At 37.2% G+C, this 19,625-nt stretch overlaps 1 pseudogene; it reads right to left on the minus strand.

The window, feature by feature from the left end:
* Positions 1 to 10,929: 10,929 nt before the first annotated feature.
* Positions 10,930 to 12,809, minus strand: LOC109278840 (heat shock cognate 71 kDa protein-like; annotated as a pseudogene).
* Between the last annotated feature and the right edge of the window lie 6,816 nt (positions 12,810 to 19,625).

A 19,625-nucleotide genomic window follows, 5' to 3' on the forward strand; every position in this document is an offset into this window, starting at 1 on the left:
GAGTCAGAATTGTGGCTCAGGTAGCTGGTATCACTCCTGAGGTCAGGGAAGTCCCCACACCCAGCAGATAGTTTCTGGCTGCCCTCTGTACTTCCCTAGCAATGTCCAAAGGCAGCCTGCGGCAAGGAGAAATGGCAAGTGAACACCGTTGCGTTAATGCAAAGACGAGCAGATATTCAAGAATCATCCAGCATTTGCAGAAAACCACATTATGAAGCCAAATGTCCAAAGACACCCGGAAGTAATCATTTGTTCGACAAATACCTATAGATCACCAATCGTGCTAACATGGATACAGTGTGATTTTTTAACTCTTCTCGTATCAGTAACACATTTTATTTTTGTTGATTCCTATAATCCTCACTAAAATTAACATCTTTATAAAAATAAAAATAGTTATTTACCAGGTATATTTATATAATATCAGGCACCGTTTCAAATTTATATATATTTTTTCTTTTATGTAAGTCTCATGGCTTTCTTTGGTGTTGGTTTTATTATCATTTGTGCATATTCATGTAAATGTATCTGTAAGGATCCTTGGTGTAGGTAGAAATGCTGAGTGTATAAGACATGCAAATTTTAAGTTATGATTGATTTGGCAAACTGTCTTCAAGATATTTGTATATATTTACTTTTGTAGAGAGTACATTTTTAATTTAAACAGATCTACACTTCTGCTAAAAATAGGTAATAGTTCCAATTTTCCTGCTAGTACTACATTGATATCAGTATTCTTTTTAGTTTTTGTCTTTTCTGTCAAGAAAAAATTCCCATTGTAGTTTAATTTTTTTTTTTAGCATTTATTCATTTTTGAGAGACAGAGAGAGACAGAGCACAAGTGGGAGAGGAGCAGAAAGAGGGGGAGTCACAGAATCTGAAGCAGGCTCCAGGCTCTGAGCTGTCAGCACAGAGCCCAATGTGGGGCTCAAACTAATAAACTGTCAGATCATGACCTGAGCTGATGTTGGATGCTTAACCCACTGAGCCACCCAGGCACCTCTGTAGTTTAAATTTTTATTTAAATATTTATTTTACTTAAATTTTATTTGGTTATTTATAAATTTATATTTTTAAATATTTATTGAACATTTTTATTTTTAATATGTAAATTGCTTGTTCATAGCCTCTACCAAGTCTATTGATTTTTTCTTTTTTCATTGATATATAGGTACTCCCTACATATTATGAATATTAATTCATTGTTCCATCACATAAATTATCACTGTGTTTTACCACATTGTCACTAAATGATTTATATGATGCCTTTGACAGTACCCAAATTTTTAAGATTTATGAAATCAAATCTCAAACCCTTTTTCCTTAATGGCTTCTGATTAGAGTCTGTTTCATGCTTAGACTTTTGAGATTAATTTTAATTTTAAATTTATCTTTTCCTTTTCTAAAAAAAATAAGTCAGTATTATTTTATAGTTGGAAAAATCCAGGATTTAAGCATTCACATGCCCAAATGTGATGGACCAAACTCACAGATCTCCTACATCCATGTGACAGACATCCATTGGACTAATGACTTCATGAGTCCATTGACAGCCCATAAGAACCATTTTGATGAAGATTTCCAGGCAGGAAATGTTGGCTATACACCTATCCTTCCTCCACAAGGCTCCTAAGAGAAGGCAGGGCTTCTGTAACTTCAGGTAAACTTTGTTATGTTCAAGGAGACCTAGTAAAGTGTGTAACAAAAATGTCTATGCTCTTCTCCTGCTCATAAGGGACTGTGTGCTGTGGAGTGAACACGTTATTCAAATTTCCTCTATCAAGAACTTGAGGAAAAGTATTGAATTTAAGTTTCCATAAGCTCCAGGTATGATCCAGCCCAGAGCATTAGAGAAGACCAGTCAAGGCACCCCTGTAGGCACAATTTTTTGGGAACTAAGTGGAGGCTTTGGAATCATGGCTAGTATTTTTTCTGTCAAAATGAATATAGCTTTATTATGTACTCGTTGCCTTTACTGAAACTATGGTGCACTTCCCCAGCCCTCACCTGGCCTTAGTGATACTTCCTGTATTTTCCATTGTGGGAGAGACAGCTTTTCAGTTAGAAAAGCTTATTGCTTCTCATAATTCAGGAGATCTCATTGTGCAGCCTGTCCACAAATTGTATCACTGAGGAGAAAATTCAAAGCAACATAAGCCTTTCCACTAAATGAGACCCCATTGTCAGAAGGCCTGCAGCATTAGCTAGGTATTTGAAAAGACAGTGAAATTTGGGATAAATGGAAGTAATTTGCTTCCAAGAGATTTCCATCAATTGCATTTGAGTTAGAGGAAACTTTTCTAAAGCCATTTGTCTCTGCCTGAGGCTTGGAAATGTTATCATCTGTTTACCTAGTGAGTGAAGCTGTCATGGAACTGGAATAAAATATAGAACCCAGAAGTCACTCAAAGTATAAGCTAAACTATGAATTTGGACTGGCAAAGGGTACTGGAAATATGGGGCCAGGGAAATATATTGAGGTAAGGAGCATATTGAGAGAGAGAAAGATTGAACAGTGTTCTCTACCACTCATTTGCAATTAGTACTCATTAGCTTACTTATTTTTAATTGTTTAACTTTATTTTATAATAATTTTAGGTTTACAGAAGGATTATGAATGTAATATAGACAGTACCTGCATACCCTTCCTTCCCTTATATTAGCATCTTATCTAACTGTGGTACATTTATCAAAACTAATAAACCTACATCAGTATAATACTATTAGCTGAACTACAGACTTACTCAGATTTCACCAATTTTTGCACTAATATATATTATTCTGTTACATGACCCAATCCAGGACATCATGTTGTATTTAATCATTATGTCTCTTTAGTTTTTTGCAATCTGTGATTTTTCCCATTTTTCCTGGTTTTTCATGACTTTGTCATTTTTGAAGAGTACTTGTCAGATATATTTGCATAATGTATCTCAATTTGGGTTTATCTGATACTTTCCAATATTAGACTGTTTACTTTTCTCATCTCATTATATCAGGGAGTACATGATGTGAACACAATTTGTCACTAGTGATATTCTTGATTGATGGGTTTGGGTGTTTTTTTCCAGGTTTTTCCCTTTGTATACTGTACCTCAGTAATTCTCAACCAGGAGTGGTTTTGTGTCCCAGGAAATACTCAGTAACGTCAGGAGACATATTTGATTGTCATAGATGGGAGAGGGCTGTACTATTGGCATCTAGTGGGTAGAAGCAAGAGATGGTTCTGAAAATTTCACATTGCACAGAGTAGTCCCTGCAACAGACAAGAGTGAGGGTTGAGAGACCCTGTTCTGTCCATTAGCAGCAACAAACTACCTTCAATCCACACTCAACAAGAAGTGAAATGAGCTTTACCTCGTAGAAGTAGTAGTATCAAGGAATTTCTAAATGTACGTGAAAGCCATAAAGTTAATCAAATATTTTGCAGGAGATACTTTGAGGCTATACAAACTCCTGTTTCTCTTAATGTACCTCCCACTAATTTTAGCATTCGTCAATTGCCTGAGCAATTATTACTGTGTTGTTCTAATGGTGATTTTCTATTTCCCTCATTGCTTTTGCATTTATGATTTCTGCCTTGCTTTTTAAATTAGCTTTTCATGTAACTGTAATTTGAGTATAAAGAAGTGGATTTATTTCCTGTGTCACGAGTAGAATTGGCCCAAACATATATGTTCCTCCTTTATTCACTTATATCCTCATTTAGCTATCCATTCTTCAATATTTGCCAAATATTTGAGTGTTTACTATATCCTATGCATTGTTGTCCTAGGCCTTGGACATAGAGTAGAAAATGAAATAAGCATAATCTTTGTCATGTGGAACCTACCCTTGAATGAAGGGAGACACTGACCAAGTGCAGAGGTCAGGAAAATGCTTCTATGGAGGCCAATAATAATAATAATGTAAGTCTCTGTATCAGCTTCCAGAGATACAGATCAGGCACGGAGGGGTGGAGAATGAGTCTGGGGTGAAGAGAGGCAAATAGAAAAATCAGAACAATCATGATAAAGGGACAGTAGCTTCAGGAGACTTAACTAAGACCTATGGGTAGGTGGTTTTAGCTCTGAGAGACAGAGAATAACCCAACATCATAACTACTGAACCTCAGTCTGAGTGACCAAGGGATGGCTTGGCTAATGGGTCTCCACAATCTCACATTTGAAATCCCATTTATGGGATTGAAATGCCTCTGTGTGTGGCACAGTAGTAATCTTTAAAAATATATATAGCCATACTCTAGTTTTCTCAAACAGGAAACATAGAGGACTGGAAATTCAAGCATCATCAATATTAAGGTCAATTACTTCACTTTTCTGTAAATACTGCAGATGGTTTTATTTTGGGTGAAAGCCCCCAGATTTTTGCTTTCCTGAAAACCAACTGATGTGACATGGTTCTCTGGGCTATCTTTTGTGTCTATTGTATCAATGTGTCTCCTGGGATATTTAGGAAAAAATAAGTATATCTGTGTCCTTCTTTTTAATTTCCTCTTCCCTCCTCCCTCTCCCTTACCCTCTTCCACACCCTGCTTCCTATCTTTGCTTATACTGCTCAGAAGCATGAAGTAAAAGTAGGCACTTAGGAGAGGATGCAGTTAGTTATACAATCACCAGATTGTTTGTTCAGAGGCTGCAGCATTAGCACAGAAGACAATGTGCCCCCAGGTTTATGCCAGCTAGACTTGGAGGCTTTGGATTAACTGGCCCCTGCTAGGTAGATCTTATTAAGCATTCTCCAAATAAATTTTTTTTTTGTTTTAGTAAGCCTTTTAGCAAGATTGTATCAATATAGCAGACTCTGTGTTAAAGCATGCCAGTCCCTCTGTGTAGTTTTATTTATTTTTTCTTAAAGCCTTTCCTAGATATGATATACAGAGTAAAATACATATATTTCAATCACATCTTGATTAAGTTTTCATGTTCTCTGGAGAGAATGGCCGGTTCCTAGATGAAGACAGAATGTTTCCTTTACCCACAAAATTCCCCCATGCATCTACCCTGTTAATTTTCACTGTCACACCACCTCCACAATATGGGTCCCCACTTCACAGCTTCCATCACCCTGTGATAATTGATATAAAAGTTATATAGTTCAGGGGCACCTGGGTGGCTCAGTTGGGTGAGCATTTGACTTCAGCTCAGGTCATGATTTCATGGTTTGTGAGTTTGAGCCCCACATGGGGCTTGCTGGTGTCAGCACAGAGCCTGTTTTGGAACATTTGTCCCCCTCTTGCTCTCTGTCCCTCCCCTGCTCAGGTGATCTCTCTCAAAAATAAATAAATCACTAAAAAATGTCTATAGTTTATACATACTTTATATAGAAAAATCAGGGTGTATGACCTCTTATGTCTAACTTGTTTTGATCTATACAATAGTCCTCCCTTAGCCATGGTTTTGCTTTCCATGGTTTCAGTTACCTGAGGTTAACCATGGTCCATAAGGAAAGGATCCTCCCTCTGAGTGTTGTCAGAAGGTCAATAGTGGCTTCACCACATGTCACAATGCCTACGTCATTCACCCCATTTCATTCCATCACACAGGCATTTTATTATCTTACATAATCATAAGAAGGAGGGTGAGTACAAGACAATAAGATATTTTGAGAGAGAAAGAGGGAGAGAACAAGAAAGAGAGAGAGACCACATTCACATAACTTTTACTACAGTGCATAATTTATAAATTAAACTTTATAATAAGTAGGTATGTATAGGAAAAAACATAGTATATGCAGAGTTCGGCACTATCTGCGGTTTCAGGCATCCACTGAGGGTCTTCATCTTGGAAGGAATCCCCCATAGACAAGGGAGGCTACTCATACTCTTCCTGAAAGTTACCCTTATTGTTAAGTGTAGTAATCATTTTGTTTTTTTGTCTTAATCATTTGATACTCCATTGTATAAATCTATGACATTTTGTTGGTCCATTCTTTGTTGGGCTTTGGTTTATTTCCAGTTTTGACTATTACAGATTAAACTGCTATGAGAAGTCTTATATATGACTTTTGGTGAACATACACATTTACTTCTGTTGGGTATTGTTATGGCTTGGACTGTGTTTTCCAAAATTCATATCATTGGAGTCCTAACCCCCAGTATCTCAGAATGTGACCTTATTTGGAAATAGCATAGCTGCATTTATAGTTCATTTAGATAAGGTCATAACTGGAGCAGAGTGGTGTCTAAACCCATATGTCTGGTGTCCTTATAAAAGGGGGGCTGAACATAGGTACACACACAGGGAGAATGCCATGAGAAGACTGGTGAATATCCACAAGCCAAGGAACCACCAAAAAACCAGGATAGAGACAAGAAGAGCTCTTTCCATTGTGCCATTAGAAGGTGCGTGGTTCTGTTGATATCTTGATCTGAGACTCTGGCATTCAGAACTCTGAAACAATGCATTTCTGTTTTATGCCACCCAATTTTTCATACTTTGTATGGCAGCCCTAGAAAACTAATATATGTAGTCATCTAGAAGTGGAATTGTGAGGACATAGGGTAAGAATTGGTTAAACTCAGTTCAAAATTTCTAGTTTCCCAGAGTTGTTTTACATTTTACAATCTGAAAAGCAGTGCATGAGAGGTTCATTTGCCCCATCCCCAACATTTGGATTATCTGTAGTCTCAATTTTGGCCATTCCAGGGCGTGTGTAGTGATACACCACAGCACATTTTTTGGGGGGTTTTGTATTGTTTTGTTTTTGCATTTCTCTGATAAGTAATTAATGTATGTGAACATCTATCTAATCATATGTTTACTAGCCTTACATATATTTTCTTCTGAAAAGTGTCTGTTCAAATTCTTTAATTTTTGTATTCAGTCATAGGTTTTCATTGATTTTTGCACATTTTTACATATTCTGAATAAAAGTTTTGTTAGGTATATTTATTGCATACATTTTTTTTCTGTCTATGCCTGTCTTTTTGCTTTTTAAATGGTGTACTTGACAAGTAAAATTTTAAATTTTGATGAAGTAAATTTTATTTTTTCTTCTTTGGTGAGTGTGTTCCATACTTTTTCTAAGAAATTTTAGCTTATTCCCAAGACCATGAAGACATTTCACTATGTCTTATTTCAGAACTTTATGGTTTTAGCTCCTCTCACATGTAGCTTAATGGCTAAAATTAACAACTCAGAAAACAACAGATGTTGGCAAAGATGCAAAGAAAGGGTAACCCTTTTGCACTGTTGGTGGGAATGCAAACTGGTGCAGCCGCTCTGGAAATAGTATGGAGGTTCCTCAAAAAATTAAAAATAGAACTACCCAACAATGCAACAATTCCACTACTAGATATTTATCCAAAAGATACAAAAATGATGATTTGATAGGGCACATGCACCCCAATGTTTATAGCAGTGCTATCAACAATAGCCAAATTATGGAAAGAACCCAAACATCATCTACTGATGAGTGGATAAAGAAGATGTGGTATATATATGCAATGAAATATTACTTGACAATGAAAAAGAATGAAATCTTGCCATTTGCAACAATGTGGATGGAACTAGAATGTATTAAGTGATATGTCAGTCAAAGAAGGACAGATATCATATAATTTCACTGATATGTGAAATTTAAGAAACACAACAGATCAACATAGGGGAAGAGAAGGAGAAAATAGATAAAATCAGAGAGGGAAGCAAACCATGAGACTCAAATACAGAGAACAAACTGTGCATTGCTGAAGGGTAGTCTGGTGGGGGGATAAACTAAATGGGGGATGGGCATTTGTTGGGATGAGCACTGGGTGTTATGTGTAAGTGATGAATCACTGGGTTCTACTGCTGAAACCAATACTAAAGTGTATGTTAACTAACTTGAATTTAAATTAATTAAAATTAATTAAATTAATTAAAAAATTAACTTCTGAGGATTGTTGAAGTGTCAAAGTTAATCCACCTATTTGGCCAGGTTGGGTGACCTTGGACTTGGTGGGAATACAGAAAGGCTTAGAGGGAGGGTGGAAGTGAATTAGGGATGCTAGATCTTGGGTTCAATCAGATGATCCACTTAAATTTAACCAAATGGCGGATGTGGAAATCAAGTGTAGTTTTTAAATCAGGGGCAGAGCATCGGTGCCACATTAGGAGCCACTTGTAGCATGTGGCTGAGCATACCTATGTGTCCTCACTCTTGCTCACTCATAGTGCCTCCACCCCCAAATCAGGGTGCACATGCAGCAGTGCACACACTCTGTCCCTTCCATCCTTGCAGGATGGATTTGAGATCATGGAGCAGTGGGAATCTGGCATCTAAAGTAGGGACAGATGAAAATAGCCAGGTTAGCTATTTCAGTGCATCAACCTCTCATGCAATGCAGCTGCATGTGTACATGGGAGCCAACATGTATGTGTGTGTGCGTGCATGCACGCATGCATCTGGGTATGAGGACACATGTGTATTGTGTATGCACACAAGAGCATGTGCATGTGCGTATGTGTGCATGTGTGTTCATGTGCTCATGTACTCTCTGAACATGCATCTGGCCATATTATAGGGTACACTCTTCTACAATTCCAGAACTCCACTAGAAGGAATGAACTATGTGACCACGGTACATCCTCAAAATTGACCTGTTATGTATTTTATCTCCTTCTCATTTATTCAGTATTCTGTTTTCCTTCATTTTATCTTTCAACTTTTGAGGGGGGGCAGTGTAGAGGAAACTAAATTAAAAAAAATCTTAGAGGGGTGCCTGGGTGGCTCAGTCGGTTAAGTATCACACTCTTGTTTTTGGCTCATGTCATGATCTCACAGATTTCCAGCCCCACGCTGGGTCCACGCTGATAGTGTGGAGCCTTCCTGGGATTCTCTATCTCTCTCCCATTGTCTGCCCCCTTCCTCAAATTAAATAAATAAATAAACTTTTTTTATAATAAATAAATAAACTTTATTTTTTTTAAACTTAAAAAATATCTTAGAGTTTCTTCCTTCCTTCCCTCCCTTTCTCTTTCTGCCTTTCTTTCTGTCTGCCTTTCTCTCTCTCTTCTTTTCTCTCTAGCTCCCTCTCTTCCTCCCTCCCTTTCAGTTTGTCCTTCCCCCTTCTTTCCTCCCTCCCTTCCCCTTCCTTCCTTCTTTTTTGTCTACCTTACTTCTATAACTGTTACTGTTTTATGGGAGGAATATCACCCCCAACTTCACCAAGGATACTAGATTTCTTGTTTTATATGTTCATATATTCTCTATTTCCTGAATTACATTTTCTTTACTGTCAGTTTTTGTTAGTTTTCTTTTGGCCAGTCACTTTTTCAGCCAATGTTCATTAAACATCTTCTATGTGCAACCATAGTTGTTCCCCTTGGGGCACATCAGTGGTCTTTCCTTAAATGTTTTCCTTGGTTATCAAGTTAAATTTCATATCAAAGAGTGAAGCAATGATAAGCCTGGTTGGGAGCACATGCACATGGGTAAGGATTGTCCACTGGAGGTCTTTACTTTGAAATGAATAGGTTGGAGCCTAGCTAACATTATTGGGTAACAGAAGAGGCAGGACCTGAATATTGCATGCTTTTCTCAGGCCTTCTAATGGCCTCATCAGTCACTCTAGTTCTCCTCCAGATTGTTCAAATTCTTTATAACTTCCCACAATTCTGTCTGGAAAGAACAGGTCGAGCTACTGATACTCTTATGTGTCTGTATTATTTATGGGTGATGGTGTGTTGATGAGAGTCACTGCTCCACATACAGAACTTAATTCTCTATTTTCCTTCCACTATACGTATAGCCATCAAATACAAGACCCAGAGTAGATCAGGACAGACTATTACCTTCTCACAGTTCCAGGTCTCTCCCAAGCTGTGAGCACGCGTCTATCTTCCCTCTGTCTTAAGCTTAGTTAAATTCTCTTTTCCAAATGTCTTTTTACATCTTGCTTTGCTATCATTTAAATGAAATCTTGAGAGGGAGAAGATATAAATGCCTGTGCTCAGTCCACTATTTGGAACAAAAAGTCAGATTGGGACTTTCTAAAAGTGTAGGTGAAGTGGAGAAGAACCAATATTTTTATAATACAGAACTTTCTCAGTAAAAAATATAGTATGGGTTCCTGTTTGTTCAGATTTTTTAATCTGTTAGTTTTTTTTTTTATTATCTTGATGTATTCATGAGGTTTGTTTTTCACATGGCTTATCTTTCTTTTTGCTAGTGTGAATGGGGAATACTGTTTTTTTCTAGAAAATTTTATTATTGGTTCCTGCTGCTACAATAGGAAATTATATTATAGGTTTGTGTTAATTTTGATTTAATCTCTTCGATTGAATTCATGTTAGTTCATTAATTGTTCAACTGAATACCTTATATGTTTAAAATAAACTACCCGATCTATAAAAAATAATAAATAAATAAATAAATAAATAAATAATAACAGTTTTGCTTTTTCCTTTCTAATATTAAATTTTGTTTATTTGGTTGGTTTTATTTAATATATTAGCAACAGCTTTCAGTACAATAAAAATTCGTAGCAATGAATGAATGAGTAGAAGAACAAATTTTTTTCTTAAAACTGTCTCATGGGAACGTGCTGGTATTTTACCACTAATTACGATGTTTCTTTAGATTTTTTTGGAGAAAATGTTTATCAGATTAAGGATAATTCCTCTTTTCCTGGTTTACCTGTAGTTTTGGGTTCGCTGTTGTTTTCACGAACGTAAGTTAAATTTTGATAGTTTGTGTTTTTCTTTTTTATTTTTTTTCAATTTTAAGTACAGTTTTATTTAAGGCATCGCATTTGCCACCTAGAATACAGCGCTTATAAAGTGCAATGTTTATTTCTTTCCCCTGTGCACTTATTCCATATTCAAGTATCAAGATGCCCAGTTTATTTACAATAGCAGCTCGACTTTAAAACTGCCATGGAATTTGCTACAAATTTGGGTCCTTCAAATGTTTTATGTGGAACAATGCTAGGTCTATTCTCAGGTTGGCTTACTCAACCTCTTTGATGGTGGATCCAGAGGAGGCACCACCAGATGCAGGAGCTCCACCACCAGAGAAGCTCCCAGGCATTTCTCCTGGCATGCCTCCTGCACTCTGGTAACAGTTGGGTAATGATGGAGTTGCAGACTTTCTTCAGCTCTTATGATGTCAAATTCTTCCTTCTCTGCAGTCTGGTTCTTATCAAGCTGGTTGATGATTTTGTTACACTTGCCAAGAATCTACTGTTTGTCGTGAAGTTTTTCATCTTCAACAGTTGCTTTCATGTTGAATGCATAAGATTCAAGTGAACTCTCAGAAGATACATTGTCCTGCTGCTTCTCATTTTTGGCATTGTACTTCTCAGCTTCCTGACCATATGCTCAATATCTTCCTTGCTCAAATGACCCTTGTAATTACTAGTGGTAAACTTGTTCTCTTTTTCCATACTCTTATCCACAGCAGAGACACCGAGGATGCTATTATCATCAATATCAAACGTGACTTCAATCTGAGGTACAGAACAGGGGGCAGAAGATATGCTATGACTTCAAACTTGCCAAGTAGGCTGTTATCCTCAGTCATGACATAAAGATGAATGAGCACCTGAACTGAACAGGTGGTGAGTGAGCACACCTGGTTGTCAGGGTAGGTAGTGAAGGTTTGCATATGTTTGGTAGTATTGCACTTGATGAGGACAGTCATGACTCCTCCAGAAGTTTCAAAGCTAAGAGAAGGAGTGACATCCAACAGCAGCAAATCTTTAACATTTTCAAATTTGTCTCCAGAAAGGACGGCTGCCTGGACAGCTACGCCATAAGCAACAGCCTCATCAGGGTTGATGCTCTTATTCATTTCTTTCCCATTGAAGATGTTTTTCAGAAGTTTCTGAACACTGGGGATATGGGTATAACCACCCACCAGGACAATAAATCATGGATATGAGACTTGCCTAGCTTGGCATCATGAAGGGCTTTCTCTATAGGGTTCAGGGTGCCAAAGAACAGGTCAGCATTTAATTCTTCATATTGGGGATGATTATTAGAGATATAGAAGTCAAGTCTTTCATACAGAGAATCAAACTCTATACTGGCATGGTTACTGGAGACAAGTACACGTAGCATGTTCACAAGCAGTATGTACTGGCTGATGTCCTTCTTACGTTTGTGATTGAACACAGCAATAACATGGTTGACCATTCTCTTGTCAAAGTCTTCTCTACCTAAGTTTGTGTCTCCAGCTATAGATTTTATTCCAAAGATCCCATCTTCAATAGTGAAGATGGACACATCAAAAGTGTCACCTCCTAAGTCAAAGATAAGCACATTTCTTTCAGCTTTAACCTTTTTGTCTAAGATGTAAGCAATAGTAACAGCAGTTGACTCATTGATGATTCTAAGTTCATTGAGAACAGCAACCGTTCTAGCATCTCTGGTAGCCTGATTCTGAGTTATTAAGGTAAACAGGTACTGTGACAACTGCATTGGTAACAGTTTTCCCAGGGTATGGCTCTGCAATTTCCTTTATCTTTGTCAAAACCATTAGAGGACACCCCCTCTGGATAGAAACTTTTTTTCTTCCTTGTATTCTACTTGGACCTTGGGCTTCCAGCATCATTCACCACCATGAAAGACCACTGTCTCATATCAGATTGGACAACAGCATCATCAAACGTACATCCAATCAGGCATTTGGTATCAAAAACTGTGTTGGTGGGGTTTATTGCAACTTGATTCTTTGTAGCAGCACCGACATGACCAGTGTCAGTAAAGTAGATATAACCGGGTGGTTCAGTTTCCCTTATCATTGGCAATTATTTCCACTTTCTGGTGCTGGAAGACACCCACACAAGAGTAAGTGGTGTCAAGATCAGTGCCCACTGAGGGTCTGCTAGACAGTTGCTTCTGTATGGGCCTAGCATGGCTTGTGAAGAAAACAGAAATCTGGAGAGCTAGCACCACATGTAGTGAATGTTTTTTCTTCTTAATTTGCTAAATTGTACAACTGGCCCTAGCTATCTTTACAATATCTTCAAAGTTTAATTAGTCTCTTCAAGTTTTCTATTTCTTTTTGGGCTATTTAAAATCATTTGTCACCCCAGGGAGAACATCCATTTTCTGTAGATTGTCAAATATATATACAAAGTCATACATAATATTTTGTATTTTTCTATGTTTTATTGCCTCTATTCATAATCTTTGTCTCCTTTCTCAATCCCAATTTTCATTGAATTACAAGTGCCAATTTCATTTTCTTGGTATTCACAGAACAATATTTTTCTATTATTGATTTTTACCTTATTAAATTATGCTTGTTTACTTTTTATTTTTTATTAGTTTCTGGTGTAGCTTAGTTGTTTGACTTTTGATCTTGTTTTCCCCTGGGTGCTGCTTTTCTCAGCTCTCAGGTTCTGACCTTCCCAGCAGGACCTAAGGAGGGAGCCCCAGGCTTTCTCACTAGTTCTTATCTGATGTGGGGCAGAAGGCAAAGGAGGGAAGCAACACCACGTGGAAGCTGTCATCAGAGAGTCAGGCTCGTTAGTATACATGTGCAGATATTTGTGCCTCTGGGATAAATGCCAAGTAGGGCAGTTATTTATTATGTTTAGTTTTTTAAGACACCAACTGTAAACTCTTCCAGGGTAGTTATAACATTTCACATTCCAACCAGCAGTATTTGAGATATACAGTGTCTTCACAGACTCACCAGTATTTGTTATTGCTACTATGTTTTATTTTAACTGTTCTAATAGATGTTTATTGATACATCATTGTGATCTTAATTTGCATTTCCCTAATGGCTAGTGATGTTGGACATCTTTTCATGTGCTTGTGCTTATTTGTCAGCTCAATATTCCCTTTGGTGAAATGCCTCTATGTATCTTTTGCTCATTTTCTACTTGGATTGGTTGTTTCTTTAATGTCAGGTTTTTTCATATTTTTTATCTGAGTCCTTTGCCAGGTATGTGCTTTGCAAATATTTTCACCTAGTTGGTAGCTGGTTTTTTCATCCTCTTAGTAGGGTTGTTTGCAGTGGAAAACTTTTCATTTTGATGAAGTTCAATTATTTGATATGAACAAAGACATCTCTATTTATTTTGATTTTGTTTTTTATCAGAATTTTATGCTTTTCAGTATATAAGTCCTGCATATGTTTTGATGGATTTATACCTAAATATTTCTTTTTTTGATCAACTGTAAATTGTATTTTTAATTTTAATTTCAATATGTCAATTGTGTTTGTATAAAATATAATGAAATTTTTTAACTTATTATTTACACTCCAGTTAATTAGAATACAGTGTAATATTAGTTTCAGGTGTGAGATTTAGTTATTCAACACTTCCGTATACTACCCGGTGCTCATCACAATTGCACACCTTAGTCCCCATCACCTATTCCACCCAGCTCCCACCAAATCCCCGGGCCTGGGCCTGTTTTCTAAGTTAACACTCTGTTTCTTTGTTTGTCTCTCTCTCTTTTCTTTCTCCTTTTCTTGCTTGTTTTCTTTCTTAAATTCCACATATGAATGAAATCATGTTTGTATTTCTCTGACTTATTTCAGTCTGTATGGAACCTCAAAAGACCCTGAAAGCCAAAGCAACCTTGAAAAAGAAAATCAAAGCTGGAAGTATCACAATTCCAGACTTCAAGTAATATTAAAAAGCTATAGTGATCAAAACAGTATGGCAGTGGCGCAAAAATAGACATGTAGTTCAGCAGAACAGAATAGAACCAATAATAGAACAAAATAGAATTCAGGAAGGAAGCCACAACTATATAGTTAATTAATCTTTGGCAAAGCAGAAAAGAATATCCAACGGGAAAAAGATAGTCTCTTCCACAAATGCTTTTGGGAAAACTGGACAGAAACATGCAAAAGGATGAAACTGGACTACTTTCTTACACCATACATAAAAAGAAATTCAAAATGGATGAAAGACCTAAATGTGAGCCAGGAAATCATCAGAATCCTAGATTCTTATATTTATAGATATTTTCTTATTTATAGATATTTTCCTGAGGCAAGAGAAACAAAAGCAAAAAGAAACTATTGGAACTTCGTCAAGATGTAGTTAATTTTTATATGTTAACCTTGTGTTCTACAAATTTGGTGAGCTCATTTATTAGTTTCAAAATTTCTTGTTTGTAGAATCATTGGGGTTTTCTTTTCTTTTTTTTAATGTTTATTTATTTATGAGAGATAGAGACAGCACAAGCAGGGGAGGGAACAAGAGAGAGTGAGAGGGAAACACAGTATAGGAAGTAGGCTCTAGGCCCTGAGCTGTCAGCACAGAGCCCAATGTGGGGCTTGAACTCACTAACTGTAAGATCATGACCTGAGCTGAAGTCGAAGGCTTAACTGACTGAGTCACCCAGGCGTCCTGAGATTTTCTGTGTAGACCATCGGGTCAATTGGAAATGGAAACAGTTTAATTTTTTTTCCAAACTATATGTCTTTCATTTCCTTTTACTGTCTTATTGTGCTGGCTGGAACTTCCAGTACTGTGTTGAATTACAGTGGTGAGAGAAGGGATCCTTGCCTTGTTCTCAATTTAAGGGGGAAGCACATTCAGTCCTTCACCATTAAATATGATATAAATTGTAGTTTTTCACCATTAAATATGATATAAATTATATATGATATAAATTAAAATATTGTTTTAATGAAGATGATCTTCATTAAATTGAGGATTTCCCCTCTCTACTTATAGCTTACTGAGAATTTAAAAATCGTAAGTTGTTAGATTTCATAAAATATACTCTTATGCACCAATTGATATTGTTAAATACTTTCTCTTCTGTAACCTGTTGACATGGCTGATTGAACTGTTTGATTTTTGAGTGCTTAAACCAGCTTGATATCCTGGGAATTTTTTTTTTTTTTGATATATTGAGTTAGATTTTGAGGAATTGGCCCATTTCACCTGAAATGTAAAATTTATGTGTATTTAATTCTTCATAGTATTCCATTATTATCATTTTGAAGTCTTTAGGATCTACAGAAATATCACTACTTTCATTTCTGATATTGGAGATTTGTGTCTTTTTTTAATTGTTATGCTTACTAGCAGTTTGCCAATTTTATTGATTCTTTTAAAGAACTTAACTTTAATTCATTGATTCTTTATTGTTTGCCTGCTTTAATTTTAATTGATCTGCTCTTATCTTTATTATTTATTTTCTCCTTTTTTTTAGATTTGTCTTACTCTGGTATGTATGTATGTATGTATATATGTATGTATGTATTTAGTTATTTTTCTCTCATATCTAAGGAGACCAGCTCCTTGTTACTAACCTATGTGCAATTTTCCAGGCCCAACCACAGGCAATTTAAAAGGCTTTACCTGCTCTCCTCACAGCAGACTTGGTGCACAGCCAGTGCAGTACAGTCCCTGAAAGGAGTTGTGTTCAGGACTCAAGGCCCCTGGCTGGCTGTGCCCTTACAGCTGTATTCCTAGCCCACAGGCACCTCCACTCAGAGGTCTCTTAATCTGGGGCCTTCAGCCAATGACTTCCTCAAGTGCTTCTTCTGAGACCTCCTTATCACGGAAAGGAGAGAAAGAATTTTGAAGACAATTTTTCTTCCCTCTGGCTCAGTACTTTTCCATTACTAGGTCTTCCTTCAATCCTCCCTAGGCTCTCTTGTTTGTAAACTGTAGAAGCTTTTTGTTCAGGGCTCCCTTAGCAGTGAGACAATCCCTACATTTGATCTCACTGACCCCCTCATTGATGCTATTCCATGGTAGAAAATAAAGCAGGGAGTAGCCAGTGCCTTCTTTGGCTTAGCCTCATGTTTATATTGTTGCACTGTTTAAAAACTTGACTATTATTTAATATTGGTTTGTTATCTTAACTGATTTCTTCGACACCTACGAGCTTGGTTCTCTTCAGCTCTACTGAATTCCTGGCAAATTGGCACATCAAGCAGGTAGTCAATTAAGCACAATGCTACTCTGGAAAAGCAAAACACCTGAAGATTCCATGAGTCACCTTTGGGAGGTGCTAGTAGAAAACATAGAACAGTCCAGATAGGTTCTCAGCAGATAATTTGCAAGAGTGTGAAGGTCCTGCAGGGTATTTTGCCCATAGGTCATGGAAGGTGCTAGAGGATGCCATGGAGTTTGTTTGCCAAGCCAATAGGTCTTGAGAAATGCCAGCAGAAGCTACAGGGCATTCTTGGAAGATGTTAAAGGATTGTTCATGTGATATTGGGTTTTGGAATAATTCTGTAACTTCTCTTTAGTCTCCAGTTCCCTGGCTAAGCTCTGTGGTTTAGATACCATGAGGAGTTCAGAAAAAAACTGAGGGAGGAATTCCCTAGCTAATGCTTGCAGTGCTCTAACAATGGAATGAGAGGACTGTTGGTGGGTTGAGTAACTCTAAGCAGGTCTCTTGCACTAATAAACTCCCTGAAATGCAGCACATTGTTGAAATTTCAGAAGGATGTAGAGCCCTTTGAGATCACTTTGCCCAATGACCCCGAGGAGACCTTAGAGACCTAATTAAATGCCCTTCAGAGATAATCTTGTTAAAGTTAGGGAGAGTGGCATGGTGTAGGGGATGTATTACTAAAAATCTCTCTTTCAAATTGCCCTGACAGCAGCCGCTGCCAGGAAAATAGAATCCAGACAGCTGCTACAATAGCCTTTTAAGAGGAGAAGCCTAGGTTCTGCTTGAATGAGCCCAACCTGTGCCATCCCTGGGTGCCTTGGCTGGGAAATAGCTGTTTATCCAGACTACTGCTCTTCCTGGCTCTCCACTCCTGCCTCCTACCCCAGAAAACTCATGGCCAAGTACTGACAGGGTGACCCTACTCAAGTTTATACTTTGCCAGCCCCAATGATGGATAAAGGAACTGTGTCCTCTGCTTCTCCATGTGGATCTGAGGATATGTTGGAAGAACTCTCTTTTGCTCAGACCTCTCGGTGTTCAGAAATAAACAAGACTAGTGGTTGGTAAGTGTCCCCAGAGAGACCAGAGGGCCTATGCCGAGGTTAGAAGTTCATGGGAAGATGAGAAATTTGTATTTCTTGGGCCTTTAGATGTTGGTGCACAGGTGCACACAATCCCTGGCACCAAGGTGAGAGGAAATGGCTCTCTGGTTTTAGGTCTGAGGATACCAGATCCAGAATCCTTGACCTAGCCTGATTATGAATTGGGTTTCTATAAACTTCTGTTAAGGCCTCTGCTACCAAATTTATTGGTGTTGATATATTATCTATGTATACCTTTCTTAGACTTTACTCCCAAGCATTAACATTACTCCCAAGCATTAACATACTCCCAAGCATTAACAGGAATTGCTGCAGTTATAAACCTTATTCATGGGTTACAGATAATGGCCTGGCCATTTGACCAAGTTACTGGCAAGCCTTGGACCAGCATATAAAAAAAGTAAACATTTAATGCTAAAAGTTTCCCTCTTAACACTGCTTTCTCTGTGATCTTCAAGCTTTTATATGTTGTCTTTTTGTTTTCATTCAACTCATGTACTTTAAAAAAAATTTTTCTTGATACTTTCTCTATGAGCGATGAATTATCTAAACATGCAGTTTTTAGTTTCTGATTATTTGGAGGTTTTTCTGTTAGTGTTCTAACATTGATTTCAAGATTTATGGTCAGAAAATTGAAATCTGTATGATTTCAATTTTTTTGATTTGTTGAGGTTTGTCTCATGGCCAAAGATATAGTCTATATTTATTAAATGTTTGGTGTATTATTGACAAGAGTTTATTCTGCTCTTTTTGGGTATCAGATTCAATAAGTGTTTATTGGTTCCTCTTGGTTGAGAACTCTGTAGAGTTCTTTTATTTACTTGCAGATTTTCTCTCAATTGTTGAGAGGGAGGTGTTGAAGTCCCTAATTATAATTGCAGATTTGCCTATTACTCTTTTACCTCTCAGGCTTTTTTTTTTTTTTCATAATTTACATCATCATTGTTTGATGCATGCACTTTTAGAATGGCTATGTCTTCTTGATGTATCGATCTTCAACATCAGATGATGTTGCTTTATATGCATTTTTTTGCTCGGAAATAAAATTTACATATTGATATTTCTCTCCTACTTTGACTGATTGTACCTTTTCCATCCTTTTGTTTTCAATCTATGTATATCACTATATTTGAAGTGAGTTTCTTTTAGACAGCATACAAATAATCATATTTTTTTCTCCTTGACAATCTCTGTCTTTTAATTACTGTATTTAATTCATTTACATTTAATGTAATTATTCCTATTTTAAGGCATACATCTACAATTTTATTTTTTCTCTTGTTTGTTCTTAATATTTTTGTTCTGTTTTCTTTTATTGCCATATTGTAGTTTAGTTAAACATTTTTTAAAAATACAATTTTTGGAGCACCTGAGTGGCTCAGTTGTTTGAGCATCCAACTCTTTTTTTTAAGTAATTTTTTTTAATGTTTATTTATTTTTGAGAGAGAGAGAGTCAGAGCATGAGCAGGAGAAGCACAGAGAAAGAGGGAGACACAGAATCTGAAGCAGGCTCCAGGCTCCAAGCTGTCAGCACAGAGCCTGATGCAGGGCCTGAACTCACAAGCTGTGAGATCATGACCTGAGCCGAAGTTGGATGCCCAACCGAATGAGCCAATCAGGCACCCCGAACATCCAACTCTTGATTTCAGCTTAGGTCATCGTCCTAGGGTTGTGAGATCGAGCCCCACATCAGGCTCTGTGCTGAGCATGG

The sequence above is a fragment of the Panthera pardus genome, unplaced genomic scaffold (genome assembly GCF_024362965.1).
Source record: "Panthera pardus isolate Hobbes unplaced genomic scaffold, ASM2436296v1 HiC_scaffold_10, whole genome shotgun sequence".
Lineage (NCBI taxonomy): Eukaryota > Metazoa > Chordata > Mammalia > Carnivora > Felidae > Panthera > Panthera pardus.